Consider the following 6,357-nt stretch of genomic DNA (forward strand, 5'->3'; position numbering starts at 1 on the left):
AAAGCATAACTAGCACACTGGATGACACTGTGAGGATATAAAAAAGATACGTTATAAGGTTAAAGTAAAAAGATTGAAGTTAGAAATGTTTACTTCAAGATAATTCAATTAAATAAATAATTATTAAGTATCTCCTATGTGTTAGATATTGTGCTAAGTGTTAGGGATACAAAGAGGCAAAACAATTAATAACAAAATAAAAACAAACAAATAATGATTCCTGCTGTCATGATCTCATATTTAATGCTACCAGTAGATGTTTACACTTGCATTGAAATCTTAATTTTGCAAGAACAAAATTATTTTTGTAATCACATGCCTTGCTGAATAAATTGTCTGGATATAATTCAGTGTCTTCATTTCACAGTTCGGGTGAGCCAGCCAGGAGGACATGGAGAATTTCCGTGTGACAACCAGATCTTCACTGAAGAAATACCCTAGAGTGCTCAGGTAAGGTATCTGCCAAGGGACTTCCTTCATGAAGAATCACTTGTCTTGGACCTCTGTATCATCCTGAACTTCATCCACACTGAGACCTATAGGCAATTAGGAGGACCTTGAAAGAATCCTCTTGTACAAGGCCTTTTATTGACCTTTCTAGTTTTCTCTCAAATTACTTTCATCTATATTTTTCTGTGGACCTGTTATTTTCCACCTAGTAGAATGTAAGCTCCTCAAAGGCAGGGATGGTTTCATTTTTGTTTTTTTAGTCCTCAGCATCAACCACAGTGTATGATACATAGTAGAGAATTATTAAATGCTTGTTGAATTGAATCAAGAGAATAAAGATAGCTGAGAAGAGAATTAAGAGATGGACTTGAAAGCAGCCTCCTAGGGGCCTGGGAGAAATTTGGAAGCAAAGTCAAGTGTTCCAAAAAGGCATGGTTCATTCATGGTGGCAGTCGACAATGTAAATCAATATGGGAAGATACAAAAGGAAACATTTCCACTTGTGATCCAGGAAATTCAGAGCACAAGTGGATCCTTCCAGTGACATGAAAAATTTTTGCAATGTTTCTCTTCTTGATGAAGTCATTTACCAGCTAGGCATAAGCCAAATGATTTTTTTGAGAGAAAGATAAAAATATCATGGTATTAGAGGACCATACAATAATTTTCTGTCACATTCATCTAACTGATGACAGACTTTCAAATAAGCCTTTGTATGCTCAGGAGAGGTTCCCCAACAAGATAAAGGAAATAAACTAAAAAATTAACTTTAGATGAAAATCATTTCTGAGGAAATGTAGAAGAATCAAAAGTGATATCAAGAAGTTGGTGAATGAAAGGATATGAGAAAGGGAAGGAGTATAATAGAATATCCGGCCTAGAAGTGGCTTTGGAGAACGTGTAGATCAATTACTCTATTTAAAGTTGAGGAAATTGAGGAAGATGGGGTGGTAACTTACACAAAGTGTAACTGGCAGCCATTTTTCTTGTGTTATTTTTCCATATTAGCATTTCAGAGAATAATAATAATTCTTCCAAACCAAAGACAGACCAAGGATTTCCCACTCCATTCACATGGTCTCTACACAAAGTGTGTGAACATTTGAGGAGCCTATTTAGCAACCTGCAAATGCAGATTCCTAAGTGATTTTTTGATAATAGATTTTTCTTGATATCTTTTGTTTTTATGTCATCTGTTTTCCCCTCTTATACTTCCTTGTCTCTACAACTCCATTCAAAGATAGTGAATGGCTTTATTTTTATCACTGAGGCATAACTTTCATTTTAAAATGAATTTTTAAAAATGAATAAGCATTATTTTTCTCTCCCTCTTACATTGTTCCACCTCCAATTCAGAAAGAAGAAAGAAAAATAAAAACTTGATAACAAATATTCAGTCAAGCAAAACAAATTTCATATGGGCTATATCAAAATTCTTCTTGAGTCAGTCGTCTCTCTGTCTGGCAGTGGGTAGAATTTTTTTTTAATCAGTCCCCTGAAATTATGGTTAATCATTGCAAAGATCAGAGTTAAGTCTTTGAAAGTTGTTTATTTTTACATTGTTATTTTTGTAAAAATTGCCCTTCAGGTGCTGCTCACTCCAGTCTTTTATCAATTGATACAAATCATTCCCAGTTTCTTTGACACTGTCCCTTTCATAATTTCTTATAGCATAATACTATTCCATTATATCTGAATGTCATATTTCGTTCCACCATTAGCCAACTGATAGGAGCCCCCTCAGTTTTCATTACTTTACTATCACAGAAGGGCTGCTCTAAATACTTTTATACTTATGGATCATTTTCTTCTTTCTTTGATCTCTTTTCAGGGAATACCTAGCACAGACATTGCTGGTTTGAAAAGTATGCACAGTTTAGTAATATTTGGAAATGATTTCAAATTATTTTCCAGAATGGTTAGTCCAATTCATAATTCTACCATTAGTGTTTAAATGTGCCTGTTCTTTCAATCTCTACAACATTTGTCATTTTCCCTTTTTGTCAGTTTATCCAATATGATAGTCTGATTAGTGTTGCTTTAATTTGTATTTCCCTAGTTCTTAGTGATTTGAAGCATTTTTCCACATGGCTTTGGATAGTATGAATTTTGAATACATTATCTTCCTATGCCTTTCCTTTTATCAATAGTTGACTGTCTATTATTCTTATAAATTTGAACCAATTTTTTACATATCTTGGAATTTTAGATCTTTATCAGAGCTCCTTACTGCAAAGGTTTTTTTCTAGTTAACTATTTCCATTCTAATCTTAACTGCATTGATTTTATTTGTACAAAATCTTTTCAATTTTATGTAATCAAATTGCCCATTTTATCATCTTAGATCCTCTCTATCCCTCATTTGGTAACAAACTCTTCCTCTATCCATAGATCCAAAATATTAATTCCTTCTTTGTTCCTGTACTTTGCTGATGATGTTACCTTTTCTTTCTAAGTCATATCCCTCTGGAGCTTATCTATTTCGGAACACGAGGTATTGGTTTTAAGCTCATTTCTGTCAAACTACTTCCCAGTTTTCACAGAAGTTTTGTTGTAAATTCTTACCCTTTTAGTTGGGGGTGTTTGGATTGATCAAAAACTATGCTGCTCTTTTATTATAGTATTTGTTTACTTCTATATGCTGAATAACTAATCTGTTGCACTGATCAACCAATCCAAAATCATATTGATAATTACTACTTTGTAGTATAGATTGAGATCTGGTTTACCTATATCTTTTTCTATATCCCCCTTTCATGATTTCCTTTGTCATTACTTACCTTTTGCTCCTCCACATGAATTTTCTTATTGAGGTCATCCTTTGATAGTTTCATTGATCTGACACTGAATAAAGAAGTAGAACAATTTTCTCTAACTATCCTGATTCCATGTTGACAGGAGCATATAGACTGCTCCTGAGAGTGAAGTTAGGGTCCCTTATACTCTGATCTCATACTTTCCCTCTATTCTCTGAAACATATAGGAAAGTCCTAGAAATGGTGCCTGCATAAGACATTGTTCATGAGAGAAATTCTCAGTTAGAACCAAGATTAGAAAAAAAAAATTGGGGAAGGAGGTGAAAGAGTCTGGGAATCAACAATCCCTTGTGTGAAGTTAAAGTTTGAGTAGAGGATTAAATCCCTTAAGAGAAAAAATAACCTCTGTGGTATAGCATTTAAACAAGGACTTTGTAACTCCTTCTCCCAGAAGAGTCTGTGCTCCCAGGGAGAGAACTTGCTGGATCCACTCTGTTTCCAGTTGGGTCTATGAGATTTTCATACGCAAAATAAAACCTTCAGTTTGCTATCACCTGTTGACTCTGGTTGACATTTTTAGGTGTTATTTCCTCCCCAGTAGCTGAAGCAGATTCTCCAGGTGAAGTCACAGTAAGAACCTGTGATCTCTATAGCTCAAAATATCTCCCAGGTCAGTTCAGAGGCTGAGGAGTGTGCTATGATTGCCTCAGTGGAAAAGTTAATATTGGTGTCTCAAAGGATGAATTTCTGATCACCCTTATCAGAAAAATTTCTCCTTCGGGACACAGGGGCTTTAAAGTAGTAAGGACCAACAGTGAAGTGTCTGGGCAGGAGAAGGGTGAGTATGCAACACATTTTGATTTTTACTACTATTTTCTCTTCTCTGCCTTGTCAACCAGCAGATATCAGGATTCCACAAAATCATATCCCTGTCCTCTCTCACTGACTCATGTGTAGGTCTTTTGGTGAGAGTGGAGAAGAGAACATGCAAAGAAAATGTTGTCCTTTGATCCTTAGTCTCCTACCTCCTTAGGACCCTATACTTAGAAAAAGGGACTCTAGACCCAGTCTGCCAAAAACTAGGTGGTGCAATGGAAAGAACAGTTTGCTTTCAGTCAGAAAGACCTGAGTTCAAATTTAGTTAAGTCACTTACTACCTTTGTGATCTTGAAGAATGTCATATAATCTCTGCCTCAGTTTCCTTAACTATAAACTGGGGATAATAATACTTCCCAGTTGTTCTGAGATTCAAATGATGTATTTGTAAAGGATTTAGGGCAGTACCTGACACATAAGCGGTCCTATGGAAATGCTTGCCAATTATTATTTTTATTACAAATAGCATTATTAGTGATATTGCCAATAATAAGTATAACTAATGTTAATAGTAATATTTGAACCATAGGCATTTGCAGAACTCTTTGAGGTACTACTTCATCACTTCTGAAATGAGGACAGTGGTTAAAATATTTACCCAAAGTGGCCACCATACTGGATGTTGTGGAAGAGGAGGGAAAATACTGTCCTTTTCCTGATTTCTTTGTGCTTTGGAGTCTGAGGAATGTCAACTGTTATTCTGCAGAGGAAATCAGGAACAGTTTTCTGCATTTATCAAGCTCATGGAGACTTACTCAGACCAATCAAAATCTCTGGATATCTTGGGAACAGAACTTGCATAGCATGGTGATGAGCTTTCCAGACATTTCCAGAATTGTTCCTTTTTCATAAATGGGGAAGAGGGTTCATTGTACTTATTTTTCTACTAGTATGACTTTTATCTTCTCCTCATAGATTCCCTCAAGAAGAGAATGGCTTTGGAAAATGCCTCTTCAGTGACTGAGTTCATCCTTGCAGGCTTAACAGATCAACCAGAGCTCCAGCTACCCCTATTCCTCTTGTTTATGGGGACCTAGGTGATCACTATAGTGGGAAACCTGGGAATGATCATTTTAATCGGCATGAATTCTCAGCTTCACACTCCTATGTACTACTTTCTCTTCAACTTATCTTTCATAGATCTCTGCTATTCCTCTGTCTTTACTCCCAAAACATTGATGAATTTTGTCCTAACAAAAAATATCATCTCTTATTCAGGGTGTATGGCTCAGCTCTATTTCTACTGTTTTTTGTTATTTCTGAATGCTATGTGTTGACAATAATGGCTTATGATTGTTATGTTGCCACCTGTAATCCATTGCTGTATATTGTCACCATGTCCAATCAGGTCTGTTCATGGCTATTGGGTGGTGCATATGTAATGGGGTTTGCTGGTGCAATGGCCCATACTGGATGCATGCTGAGACTGTCCTTCTGTGATGCCAACATCATAAACCATTACACGTGTGACATACTTCCCCTCTTGCAGCTGTCCTGTACCAGCATCTATATCAATGAGCTGCTGGTTTTCATTGTTGTAGGCACAAATATTATAGCTCCTAGTGTCACCATCTTCATCTCTTATACTCTCATTCTGTCCAGTATCCTGAACATCAGCTCCACTGAAGGCAGGTCCAAAGCCTTCAGCACCTGCAGCTGCCACGTAATTGCTGTTGCTCTTTTCTTTGGGTCAGGTTCATTTATGTATCTCCAGCCCTCTTCATCAGGATCTGTGGACCAGGGCAAAGTAGCTTCAGTGTTTTACACAAATGTGGGGCCCATGCTAAACCCCCTCATTTATAGTCTGAGGAATAAAGATGTTCAGGCTGCCTTGAGGAAAACCTTGAGGCAAAGAATATTTTCCAGGACAGGAACAAGATTTTCATAATGTGATCTGAATTCAAGGACTTAAAGTTCCTTTTTTTTTTGCCTTGATTAATTAAAATTCTCTCACAAAACAATCTGTATCCAAATTCTTTTCTCTCTGTTCTCTATTGCCCAGTATTCTACCAGCTGGACTTACTTCCTTTGGTTTAAAGTGACAGTGGAGTAAGAGGATCAGGGTTTTAATCCTGCATGTTCTTTCCATGTGACCTTGGGCAATTCCTTAACCTTTGTCGGCTTCATTTTTTTACGTGTAAATATGGAGGTGTTTGGATTATGTGGCTCCTAATATTCCTTTATAGCTATAAATTGTTGATCTACAACCGTCTGTGAAAATGCAGATACCCCAGTGAATCATTCAATAAGTTATATCTTGATTGTGACAGACCAT

At 36.4% G+C, this 6,357-nt stretch overlaps 1 pseudogene; it reads left to right on the forward strand.

The window, feature by feature from the left end:
* The first annotated feature begins 5,014 nt into the window (after positions 1-5,014).
* LOC110218086 (olfactory receptor 8B3-like) lies at positions 5,015-5,970 on the forward strand (annotated as a pseudogene).
* Positions 5,971-6,357: the final 387 nt, after the last annotated feature.

The sequence above is a fragment of the Phascolarctos cinereus genome, unplaced genomic scaffold (genome assembly GCF_003287225.1).
Source record: "Phascolarctos cinereus isolate Bilbo 61053 unplaced genomic scaffold, phaCin_HiC Scaffold_726;HRSCAF=1367, whole genome shotgun sequence".
NCBI lineage: Eukaryota > Metazoa > Chordata > Mammalia > Diprotodontia > Phascolarctidae > Phascolarctos > Phascolarctos cinereus.